The following is a 13,155-nucleotide window of genomic DNA, read 5'->3' as shown; positions in this document are numbered from 1 at the left end:
CACTTCAAAGTTTTAGTTAGTTTCTTGCACACTTACACACCCATTTGCTCAGTTATACATATAGTCTACCACCCATACTGGAAGTTACATACCAATTTACAAAAGCATAGACCTATTCATTTACCAAGTCAGCCAGAGACAGAGGCACTTACACATCCACTCACTCACTCATACTGCAGTCATTTATCCAGCAGAAACAAAATCCCTTCCGCATACAGTTACACACCCCAAGAGTCACTAATGCAGTCAGTAGTCAATCCATACAGGTACTTACATGTACATTTACAGACCCATACAGTTTGTAAAATAGCCAGTCACATACTGCATAGTTCTCCCATATCCCGTGACAGATGTACAGTGGAAATGGTATAGTCACTCAGATATGCACTCAAATACTGAGACAACCAACTTAGCAATCCAGACACGTTACCCTTTTAACATGTCTCAGACCTGCTACTGCAGACGCTGTGTATGCAGATTTACTGCCAGGCGGACTTGGCATTTATAACTGCTTGCCAAGGTTTACAATCCTCTTTTTCTACATATTAGTCATTCCTAGGGTAGGCCATATGTAAGTCATAATACAGTGTGCTATGTGCTTAAAAGGTAAGACATGTAGCTGCATATTTACAAGCCTCTATCGCCACCACAACGTAACTTTTAGTGACGTTGTGGTGGCAATCGGAGCTTCACCTTATTTACTAGGCAGCATTAAGCCACTTAACATGGCTTAATGCTGCCTTGTAAATAAGGCACTCTTTCACGCTGTACTTTGCCTCAAAGGGGAGGGAAATGGGTGTTGCAGTGTGTGTTCCACTCCAACACCCATTGATTTTGACGCTGCCCCCATTTTTACAAGGGTGACATAAATAGGAGGCAGCACTAAGATTAAGACCAGGGAAAACCTGTTCTTAAACAGGAGAAACAAGGAGAATCACTGATGACATCTCAAATGACATCACTGATTACATGCAGGGGTGGGCGGAAGTCGCGTAAGGGACTTTCACAGAGAGGCACGGAGATTAAACCAATCTCTGTGCCTCTCTGCAAATTTCCGTTACGTGACACCCGCCCTCCGCCCACCCGCCCGCCCACCTCCTGCCTCAATAATAAACATTTATTAAAGCCTCTCCAGGAATGCGCATGCGCAGGCTCCCGCGCATGCGCAGTTTCAAGAAGAAGGCGCGATAGACCCGTAAGATGACCCAGCGATAAGGTAAGTGTTATTAAATCTTATTTTAGGCTTTAATAAATGTTTAATATTGCGGGAGGCGGGCAGTAAGCGGGCGGGAGGCGGGCGGCCAACTTCTGTTACGCCCCGAGTGTGAGGAGATTTGCCCCGTTTCTCCGCTGCCTTTGCCGAAGGCAGAAGGGGCAAACGGAATGGAAATGTCTGCCCACCCCTAATGACATCATCCAGTGACAATGTGTTTCTATAAAGTTTAAATATGTTTTATATACACACATATATATGCCAAGGTGTATTGAAGAATGAGTGAATGAGTGGGTGTATAAGTGTCTGAATGGATGATTTAGTAGGTGTGTGACTGACTTTATAAGTGAGTGATTAAACGTGACTTACTGAATGCATGGGCTAATGACTAAACTGTGTGAAAGTCTGTATCAGTCTGTCAGTTGCTGTGTAAGGGGTTGGTGAGTAGCTACATGAGTGTCAATATGGTTTGTTGATTGGTTGTCTTTATATCTGTATGGGTCCTGATTGTCTGTGTGGGTGGGTGGGGGGTGTGTGAGTCTGTGCATAGATGTGTGAGTAGGTAATTCACAGGTTCAAGAGTGCATCTGTGAAGGGCTGTATGGGTGGGTGAGTGTGTGTTGGTGAGAGAATGGATGTCTCAGTGGTACATGTGTGAGTAACTACATATATGAAAGGCAGTATATGTGAGTGTTGGAGTATATAAATGACTATATGTGAGTGCAAAAAATGTGAGAGTGGCTGTCTGGATGAGTGTGTTCTTGTATCAGTGATTGTATAAGAGAATAAGTATGTGTCAGTATCTGTATAAATAAGTGAGGTGGTGTGTGTATAACTGTATAGGTGAGTAAATGGGAGTGTGATTTATTTTTTGCACGACTGACTAGGTGTGTGAGTAACTCTATGATGAGTGGCGGTGTGTGAGTGTCTGTATAAGTGTATACGTGCAAATGATAGTGCTGTATTGATGAGTGATTGCATGTATGAGTGACTGTATGGGTGAATTAGTGGATGTGTGTGTAGACCTAGGAATCAGTGAGTGGTTATGTAGCATCTGGTATTGGTGTGTCTATGGTTTTAAAAATGGTAGTCTGTATTTTAGAGTGGGTGTATCAAATGTTATATTAGGGTGTGAGAAGGTGCATCAGATTATCACAAGGATGATGTCATAAGGGATGTAATTTGAGATGTCATCAGGGATGCCATGAGTGATGTCACTGACCATGTCATGAATGATGTAATGCATGACGTTATCAGCAGTGCATTGTGAGGGTGCGAGTTATAGTTAGCTCAACTAACTATAACACCCAAATTTCTCTGATTTCCTACAAGTAAAATGTCCAACTAACTATGAAACATGTGGTTTTTTCAGTGAATTTCAAAGGTTTTTTAAATGCTAATTTCTAACTATAACGTCCCTGAAACCTATGTTTTTTTCAGTGAATCTCAGATGTTTTTTAAATGCTAATTTCTAACTATAACAACCCTGAAACCTATGTTTTTTTCAGTGAATTTCTAAGGTTTTTGAACTGAAAATTTTTAACAATAACTTCCCTGAAACTTGTGTTTTTTTCAGTGAATTTTTAAGGTTTTTTAAATGCTAATTTCTAACTAAGCCTACAGAGGTAGGACATGCGCTGAAAAAAAAGAAATGCAGAATGAGGCAGCAGAAGTCCAGAAAGATGAAGAAAGATGCAGAAAGAAGCAAGAGATATGCAGAAAGAACCAACAGAGTTGCAGAAAGAGGCCTTGTTGGAAAGTCATTCTGTGCCCCGGGTACCCCCCACCTTTTTGCTGACTGATACTGGTGGTAACTGACTCTGACTGACCCTGGGCTCTACCTAACCAGGCACGAAGCCAGTGCTAAGATGAAAGACACTTAGAATACAGTGAAAACTCCTACATACTCCGGGGTACACTATGGGTCGGGGTACCCCTGTGATTGGCATGACCTACCATGTAAGTCCCTAGTACATAACAGGACAGGGGGATTAAAACTACTTCTAAGTCCCTAGCATATAATAGGGCGTGGCAGTTTGGAGGCCAGCAGCACTTTTCTGCACTTGCATGTGTGCACTTCTGAGCCTGACGTCAGTTTAAAAGTAGCCCTGTGTGCAGAAAGAAGCAAGAGAGGTGCAAAAAGAAGCAAGAGAGGTGCAGAAAGAAGCACAAGAAGTAAATAATGAACCAATAGAGGTGCACAAAGAAGGAAGAGAGGTGCATACATTTGCAAGAAAAGTGCAGAAAGAAGCAAGAGGTGCAGAAAGAGGCAAGAGAAGTTCAGAGAGAGGTAGCAGATGTGAAGAAAGAGACAATAAAAATGTAGAAAGAGGCAAGAGCATTGCAGAATAAGGGAAAAGAGGTGCAGAAAGAGGGAACAGGGGTGCAAGAGGCAACAGAAGTACAGAAAGAACCAACAGAGGTGCAGAAAGAGGCAAGAAGGGTGCAGAAAGAGGCAAGAGAAGAGCAGAAAGAGGCAAGAGAGGTACACAGAGGGGCACAAGGGGTGCAGAAATTTGCAAGAGAGGTGCAGAAAGAAGCAAGAGAAGTGCAGAAAGAAGCAACAGAGGTGCAGAAAGAATCAAGAGAATTGCAGAAAGAAGGAACAGAGGTGCAGAAAGAGGCAAGAAGGGTGCAGACAGAGGGAAGAGAGGTGTAGAAAGAGGGAAAAGAGGAACAAATAGTTCCAAGACAGGTGCAGAAAGAAGCAAGAGCAGAACAGAAACTACCAAGAGAGGTGCAGAAACAGGTAAGAGGGGCGCTGAAAGAGGCAAGAGGGGTGCAGGAATTTGCAGAAGAGGTACAGAAAGAAGCAAGAGCAGTGCAAAAGAACAAACAGCGGTGCAAAAATATGCAAGTGAGGTGCAGACGGGGGAAGAGAACTGCAGAAAGAGGCAAGCGAGTTGCAGAAAAGGTAAAAGCGGTGCAGAAAGAGGGAACAGGTGGGCAGACTGAGGCAAGGGAGGTGCCAAAAGAAGGAAGATGAGTGTAGAAAATGGGAAGAATGATGCAGAAATTTTGAACAGAGGTGCAGAAAGAAGCAAGAGAGGTGCAGAAACAAGCAAGAGAAGTACAAAAAGAGGCAAGAGAATTTCTGAAAGAAGCAACAGGCATAAAAATAACAAGAGAAGTGCAGAACGAGGCAAGTGAATACAGAAAGAGGGAAGAGATCTGCAGAAAATGACAAGAGTACTGCAGAAAGGCAAGATGGATGCAAAAAAGGGAAGAAGGGTGCAGAAAGAAACAAAAACAGTACAGAAAGGGGCAAGAGAGTTGCAGTAAGACGCAACAGAGGTGCAGAAAGAGGCAAGAGAAGTTCAGAAAAAGGCTGCAGTGGTGCAGAAAGAGAAAAGAAAAGTGTAGAAAGTGGCAAGAGAATTGCAGAAATAAGCAAAAGAGGTGCACTAAGAGGGGACAGGGGTGCACACAGATGTAAAAAGTACAGAAAGAACCAACAGAGGTGCAGAAAGAGGCAAGAGGGGTGCAGCAAGAGGCAATAGATGAGCAGAAAGAGGCAAGAGAGGTGAAAATAGAGGCACAAGCCGTGCAGAAATTTGCAAGAGAGGTGCAGAAAGAAGTAAGAAAAGTGCAGAAAGAAGCAACAGAGGTGCAGAAAGCAGCAAGAGGGGTGATGAAAGAAGCAAGACAAGCTCAGATAGAAGGAACAGAGGTACAGAAAGAGGCAAGAAGGTTGCAGACAGAGGCAAGAGAGATGCAGAAAGAGGGATACAGAAAGAGGAAAGAGGTGTGCAGAAATTTACAGACAGGTACAGATAGAGACAAGAAAAGTGTAGAAAGTGGCAAGAGAGTTGCAGAAACAGGCCAAATATGTACACGAAGAGGGAACAGGAGTGCACAGAGAGGCAAGAGAAGTACAGAAAGAACCAACAGAGGTGGAGAAAGAGGCAAGAGGGGTGCAACAAGAGGCAAAAGATGAGAAGTAAGAAGCAAGAGAGGTGAAAACAAAAGCACAAGGGGTGCAGAAATTTACAAGAGATGTGCAAAAAGAAGTGCAGAATGAACAGGGAGGAACAGAGGGGCAGAAAGAGGCAAGAAGGGTGCAGACAGGGGCAAGAGAGGTGCTGAAATAGGGAAGAGGGATACAGAAACAGGCAAGAGGTGTTCAGAAATATGCGAGACAGGTGCAGAAAGAAATACGAGCAGTACAGAAACTACCAAGAGAGGGGCAGAAACAGTTAAGATGGGTGCAGAAAGAGGCAAGAGGGGTGTAGAAATTTGCAAGAGAGGTACAGAAAGAAGCAAGAGCAGTGCAAAAGAACTAACAGAGGTACAAAAAGAAGCAAGTGAAGGCTGAAGAAGGCGAGAGAACTTGCAGAAACAGGCAAAAGGGGTGCAGAAAGAGGGAACAGGTGGGCAGACTGGGGCAAGGGAGGTGCAGAAAGAGGCAAGAGAGGTGCAGAAAATGAGAAGAGAACTGCAGAAAGAGGCAAGAGGGATGCAAATAAGGGAAGAAGGGTACAGAAAGAAACAAAAGAAGTACAAAAAAGGTACAGAGGTACAAAAAGAAGGAAGAGGGGTGCAGAAAGAGGCAAGCAGGGAACAGAAATAAGCAAGAGATATGCAGAAAGAAACAAAAGAAGTGCATACAAAAGGAACAGAGGTGCAGAAAGAGGCAAGGGGGTGCAGGAAGAGGCAACAGGGGTACAGAAAGAGGGAAGAGGGGTGGAGAAAGAGGCAAGGGGATATAGAAAGAAGCAAGAGAGCTGTACAAAGAAACAAAAGAGGTACAGAAAGAAGGAACAGAGGTGCAGAGAGAGGCAAGAATGGTGCAGACAAAGATCAGAGGGGTGCAGAAAGAGGCACAAGGGGTGCAGAAAGAAGAAATAGAGGCACAGGAAGAGGGGTACAGAAAGGGGAAGAGAGGTGCAGAAAGAACCAACAGAGGTGCAGAAAAAGGGAAGAGGGATGGAGAAAGAGGCAAGAGGGGTACAGAAAGAAGCAAGAACGTTGCAGAAAGAAATAAAAGAAGTGCTGCAAGAAGGAACAGAAGTGTAGAAAGAGGCAAGAGGGGAGCAGAAAGAGGCACAAGGGTTGCAGAAAGAAGGCACAATGGTGCAGCAAGGAGCAAGAAAAGTGCAAAAAGAAGCAACAGAGGTGCACAAAGAGGGATAAGGGTTGGAAAAGGAGGCAAGAGAAGTGCAGAAAAAAAGCAACAGGGATGCCTAAAAGGGGGAACAGGGGTGGAGAAAGTCTGGGGCAGTACGTCCATTAGGTAGCTGGGGCGTCTCCCCACAAGCTGCCCGCGACTCAAGCTCGCTCGGCATCTCAGAGTTTAAGTAAACTCTCAGTTTACTTAAGTTCAGAGATGCTGAGGGATAACTGACAATCATGTCAGTGAGCATGACGTTGGACCGCCCACCCCCTTCAGAGTATGAAGGGGGTGGGCGGTCCGGTGTCATGTTGATTGACAGGCATTGTCAGACCAGAGGCAGGCAGCGAAGGTCGGTGAATTTTTACACCGTGCCCAGTCATGCGCACTAGTGTCTGCTCACGCTGGCGCATGCCCATTAGGAGAGCGAGGGTTGAGCAAAGGCTCAAGCTTACCTCGGTCTCCTAATGGGCTGGCGGGTGGAGAGTAACTGTGCCCTAAGTCAATACTGGTGCTGCTGGATCAGTGCCAGGATTGGCTGAGAGGGGCTGTTCCTGTATGCGCCAATGGACCGGAGGCCACACAGACCTGCTCAGGTAGGATTTTTTTTTTTAACGCCTTAACCACGATGGTTTTTCCGCCGCAGTGCGGGCGTTCTAAAGGGTGGGCGGGGCTGCATCGGTCCTTGGCCATCTGCAGCACTGGGGAGGGAGCACGGAAGAGGTTAAGCTCCCCTGGTTCCCACCCCCACGTGACACCCTCCCTCGCGGCACTACAACCCATCCTCGTTGCACTACAACCCCCCCCGTGTGGCACCTCCTCTACCCCCACGAGCCGCAACTGATTGCAGCTGCATTGGATATGCTAGATTATATTATAGATGATTTGTGCTGCACAGTACATGCATCTTGTGTGTTATTGCGCTGCTCTAAATAAATTATGGTATTGTACCACATGTATAAGAGGCCTGCACGAAGTTGCACCTATTATATCGGAACTTGGGTGTGTCTGTCGTTTTTGTCATGGGTGACAAAGGCCAGGCTCTCCGCCACCCGGTCTTGTCCCCGTTGTGAAGACGCAGGGAGTGGGGCTCTCTTTAGTTGCACTAATAAACTGCCCCCATCCTCAAATACAAAGACCTCTGCCCGGCCTCAATCAAGCGCCGTTTTGGGAATTAATTGCCTCAATTGCTTGTATTGTTCAGAGCTCGGTGCAAGATGTTTTGTTCTCTAGTTTTTAATTGACGAAACCTTTTGAAATGTTAATTTTGTGGTGCTACGATCTTTCATGACAGAGTTTCGCATGCAGGCAGTCACTGCGAAGACCACATGAGGAGCACCACCACTGTTGCCTCCCCCTTCAGCCATGTTACACCTGCAGTAAAGCTCGCTACTTCTAAGGGCACTTTTTAAAACCACAAAATCTTTGGCCATTAATGGCCAGAACATTGTGACTTTGCAAGCTTGGAAACTGCCTCATAAGCTGGATTGCTCCAGACTGATGAATCAATTATTTCAAAGATGGGCTTGCTATAGAACAGTGATGCCATATGGTTCTGGTACTTTGGTCTGTCACTCTGGTTAACGTTTTTTCCTGAATGTTGATTTGCAATCCATTATTATTTATTCATGTCATAACCGAAGACTCCCTGTATTTCTGCTTCTTATAATGCTTTTAGTGTGGCGGGAGCTAACTGTACCACCAGGCTTTAAACTGCACAGTCTTTAACACTTCTTATGAAATCAGCAAGTCGTCTTTAACGGCAGCTGCTTGGTTATTTAAGTTCTTCTAAATATGCTTATTTCCTAGTACTAACTAGTTACCAGCTTTTTCGCTAATTTAGTGTTAAGATTTCATTAATATCCAATGTTGCGCAGAGTAATTTTACAAGGTATAGCCTTGATCACCTGATGCATGTTTGTTTACATTCAACATTCACAAGAGAATCTACGGTGACTAGGCTTCCTTGGAAGGCTTCATTGAGCAGGCACATGCTCAAGGACTGTGTCTGTAAACTCTTGAGCTCGAAGCAAGCTGCATATTATTCTAGAGCTGGAAGCAAGATCCATGTAATTGTCACTCTTACCTTGCCAGGAGTGTGTGAAATGAACACTCTGTTTTGATCGCGGGGCATTAAAAGCAGGCCTGTGAAAGTTTAAAAGTTGTGGGTCATTGCTTTTCCAATCGGATGATGCATGCTTCTATGTGTCCAAAGGAACATTCAAGTACTTTTGGGAACAAAGGACCTGATGTGCAAAAAGGTATATTACAGTGGCTGCAAATTGCATGCCAACTTTCTGTGACCTGCATTTTATATAGCACTTGAAAGGGGTCTCAGATAAACCTGCCTAATAAATGTTCATTAGGCATGTTGCTGTTTGCAACCCCTGAGAAGACCATAATGGGATATTTTTACTTGATTCAAAGCATACTGCATGTTTGTCAAAATGTAACTTATTATTAAATATAACTCCCACATGCTTATAAGGGTCCACAGGGTTGATCTTTCTGTGCATTATTTAGTGTGTGGCTAAAAAAGCTATTCCTATTAAGGTGCTTGAACTCAGGTTTTTAATATGAATACGTTTATTTGCCTTACAAGACATTTCTGGGGACATTTACTGGCTTACTAGTACAACTACAGTTCTATCAAGTTATGTAGGATTGTCCAAATAAAATAGTGTATTCACTGGCCTGCGTTTAGTGTAGGGGATTGGCTTGTGATTTCTTAGAAATTTCTGGAAGATCTCTTAACGATGGGGGGAAAAAAACCAATGGAGCCAAAACCTGACAATCTCATAGGCTGTTTAAAGCAATATGTGTCAAGCTATTGCTTGCTTGTGCATTAGGTTTACTTGAGTCCGAATGTTGGTGTGAAATGCTACCCTTGGGATTTTCAGCCTTGCAAGCTTTGTCCAGCGAAGAACCCTATACTTCATATTCTGACATGAAGACAAGAAAACACACATATTGTGCCTGCGTTATCAAAACGGTGTAAAATATAATTTAGTGGGAAGATGTGGTGAACTGTGGTCTGGTGTGGCAAAACCCTGCTTGTTCATTTGGGTTTAGTTCCAGGCTGTCGGATCAATCTTCAATTTGCATAAACCAAAATGTGTGTAAACATTGTGTTCCTTGCATTAAGTAAGGAGATTAAAAGTTAGGCCCACCGATTACAAGGATCAACTATTTTTTTAAGAATTGGCATAATCAGTGACCCTTTCCAACTGTGAGGAAGCTTGACAGTAATTAGCATGGATTTAAAGTACTCTAAAGTACTGTAATCCTCATGCCAATATTTGTGTCTAGGTCTCCGAGAAGGTACTCCTGAGGCCAATGCCACAACCTTGAGGTTCACTTTATGTCAGCTTCTAAATGAAATCTAGATATTCCAGTAATACTTCTTTATGATACAATTACGCCCTATGCAGAGAAATTGTCTATAAAGTAAGTTTCCTCTTAGGCTGCAGGGTTGTGTGCTGTTCAGTGTCTTCAGAGGCTGGTAGCAGCCTGTTCGTGAGCACAATAGGTGTGCAAGATTACTGCAAAAGCCTGTGACAGAGCTCTAAAGCAGAGACCGCAGTATGAGGAAGCAGTGGCCTTCTGACTGGTCTGCCTCAGAAGTGTTAGAGTGTTAAACATAGTAGGGTGATGCGTGCCTGTGATCTGTTAAGTTTATGGGAGATATTAAAGAGGTTTCCTAGTTGCAAAACGAAAGAATATGATCTGCTGTGTTGGGTGGGGTAAGTAATGACGTACCATATACTGAGGAAGGAAAGCAAATATGAGTAGGTGGTAGCCTAACACTGTACGGATTCAGAGGACCCTAGTGCGAAAGTCGTATCTATTGGCTTATCATCACTGTTGAGACACTGGGATGAAACTGAGATCTCTATATTTTACTCTATGATGGCTTTGGATGGAGATGTGCCTATGGTTCCTTGTGCTTTTGTTTGTACCATGCAACTTTAAAACTAATAAAAATGTGGTTCCAAAAAAAAAAAGGAGAGACAACCCACGGTTTTAGAACTAGGTGACCTACAACTGCAGATGAAAGTGCATGGAATCTAGAGACGCCACTGACCTGGGAGATGAAGCGAGAGCCTTGTCCCCTTGCAGAAGAAGTGTGTGAACCTTTTGAATTTCCAGCCGAGCCAGGCCTTCAGGTTATATTGAAAACCTGTTGAAGAAGATAATTCTTTGTTATTGAGAAGGATCCTCAAAGGCAGAAAGGCCATTAATATGACGACCTTGGATCTAAGGTTGTGGTTGGAATCTATCTTATAACCGTAGAGGGAGGGACATTGTTTGGGGGCATGAGTGTGAGACCGTTTATCTGAAAACAGTAGGTCTTTCAATATTTACTGCAGGTTTGTGATGTAATCAATGGTGCCAGACAATTGAGCTCAGCATTCAGAAATTGGGAGAGACTGAAATTAGGTGCAAGGTATTCATTGATTTAAGCTGAGTAAACTACTTACTGACGAAGTCCCACAAGACCCGGTGGCTTCCTTCACTCTAAATTACCCTCGGCTCAGGTGCTGCAGACAAAATGAAACCAAGACACAGGTCTCATGGGACTCCCTGGGACATCTGAACAGAGCAAAAGCTTGTTAAACTAACAAATTAGTTGCGCAGGTTCTCAGCGACGACTAGATGCGAGCCCTGGTGGAAAGCTGGAGGTTGTATGGATAGAGCAGCGCAAGTAACAACTGATGCGGTGTGAGCACGACTCCCTGGGGCTTGAGACTTCAGAGACCTGAAAACTGGGAGTACATTGTCTCTTCAGAGACCCCACTTCTTGTACAATGTAGTCACATGGTTTGGGCAGCGAATGGGTAGAATATAATTGTGGCAAAATCCAAAGGTGTAGAACTGACTCCAAATCAAACAAGCAAGCATTTGCAAAGCCATTAGGTATTACCTTTGGGACCTGTTGGCTTTGGAAATGGTTCCAGGCATGCTAATCAGAAGCCATGCTATGCAGCATCCTTTTTTTCTTTTCATTGCTTGCAGATCCAAGTTGGATTGGTAAAAAAGTAGTGCTAGTGGAGGGAAGCAACACAGCTGCGTGGGAAGTGATGCAGAGAAGGCAACACGGAGCGGCAAAGAAATAAGAGGGGTGTGTGAAGAGGGAGAGAGAAGCGATGGATTGTTAGAGAAAACGAGAGAGAGGGGGTGAAACAGAGAAAGATGGAGCAAAGCAGAGCCAGAATGAGAGAGTGTGGCAGAAAGAGAAAGGGGTATAATGAATATGTTGAGCTAGAGAGAGAAAAAGAGGGACATAGGCAGTAGAGGGGTATAACGAGTATGTTGAGCAAAAGAGAGAAAAAAAGAGACATAGGAAGTAAGAAAGATATAGTTATACATACAGATTTATCTCTACTATAATCAGACACTGGAACAAATCACTGAATGTTGGAATGTAAAATCTTGTCCCGCTTTGGGGTAACTTAAAAGTTTATATGCTACAGGAATTTTTAAATATGAGAGAATTTTAATTTGCTTTGGCAAGTCATGCATTGTAGACTGCATGTAGCCCACATGAAATGACACGTTGGAGGCCTGCTTTGGCAGTGAATTGGATCTGGAATCTCTGAGTTTAAGGTTGCATGGTCAATATTTATGTGTCACTTTCATAGTTATTTAGACTGTGTTTCTGTTTAATACGGCATATGCCAATATGTTACCTTGAGCCACAGTTTTGGTTGATATTGATTGCAGTGGCTCAGTTTATTTGGTGATTCACAATCCCAATCATGGGTAAAACCTGGCTTGTTGAACATAAATGAGATGTACTTGCAAATTGTTGGATTGCATATTGCATTTCCTGTTTTCAATTTGATCAATCTTTTGACTTCTTAACAACGAAATATGAGTGTCTTCCTGATCGAGTACCAAACTGCTTTTTCTCTTATCTGTCTTGTATCAAGACCCTGCTGGACTATCGGGTGAAAGAAAGCTTGAATAAGCAGTTACCTATGTTATATGACATCTCTTTTTTTGTATCATTGAGTTCATAGTTTAGCTTCTATGGAAACGAGGAAGACTAAACTCCACAAACCAGACTACCATACCACATAATTGCTCTCCATAACACATAATCCTACTCTACATAATTCCTATACACTAAATACCACATACTTTCTATCCATATAATATCACTGCACAACATACCACATAATTCTACTTCACACAACGTACATTCACTCCACTCCGAAAAACATTAGTAAAAAACGTTTACATTTACAACACCAGTAGCTCTATCTCTTGCAAATGCTAGACCTATTAATTTACAAATGCTTCTTTAACTGGTAGTCACGTTTGCAGAGTGGTGGAGAAAGGGGGCTGGGCCTCCGACCAGTGATCAGGAATTCCGCTGCCAAGGAATTACAGGAGGTACCAGGAGGGCTTCATGGCCCAAAAGTCCCTCAGGCGTGTAGTGGACTTCATCCCCCAACCATGACTGTGCCAGGAGGCGTGTTTGCAGAATGGTGGAGAAAGGGGGGGTGAAGCCTCTTGAGACATCTTAGCAAGCCCACTGTGTTGGACCTCACGTTGGGGACCACAGGGGAGCCCCAATGTCCCCGCGGTCCCAGCCAGCTCCCCTCCTTCTGCTGGAACCGTCATTGCTTTTGAACATGGGGAGCTGCTAACATGCAGCTCTCCTTGTCCAAAAGCAATTCTGCTTGGCTTCATGGAAGCAAGAGCAGGTTTCTTGGTCTCGCTTTCATGAAGCGAAGCAATGTTTGCTACGGCAGGGTGGGAGCCGCGCTCCAGGCCTGCCAAAGCAAACGGCAATGTCCGGGGGTGGGCAACCTGGGACTTTGCA

Source organism: Lissotriton helveticus, chromosome 2_1 (genome assembly GCF_964261635.1).
Source record: "Lissotriton helveticus chromosome 2_1, aLisHel1.1, whole genome shotgun sequence".
In the NCBI taxonomy this organism is placed as follows: Eukaryota; Metazoa; Chordata; class Amphibia; order Caudata; family Salamandridae; genus Lissotriton; species Lissotriton helveticus.
The sequence above is the reverse complement of the archived record's forward strand: the minus strand, read 5'-3'. Positions refer to the sequence as shown.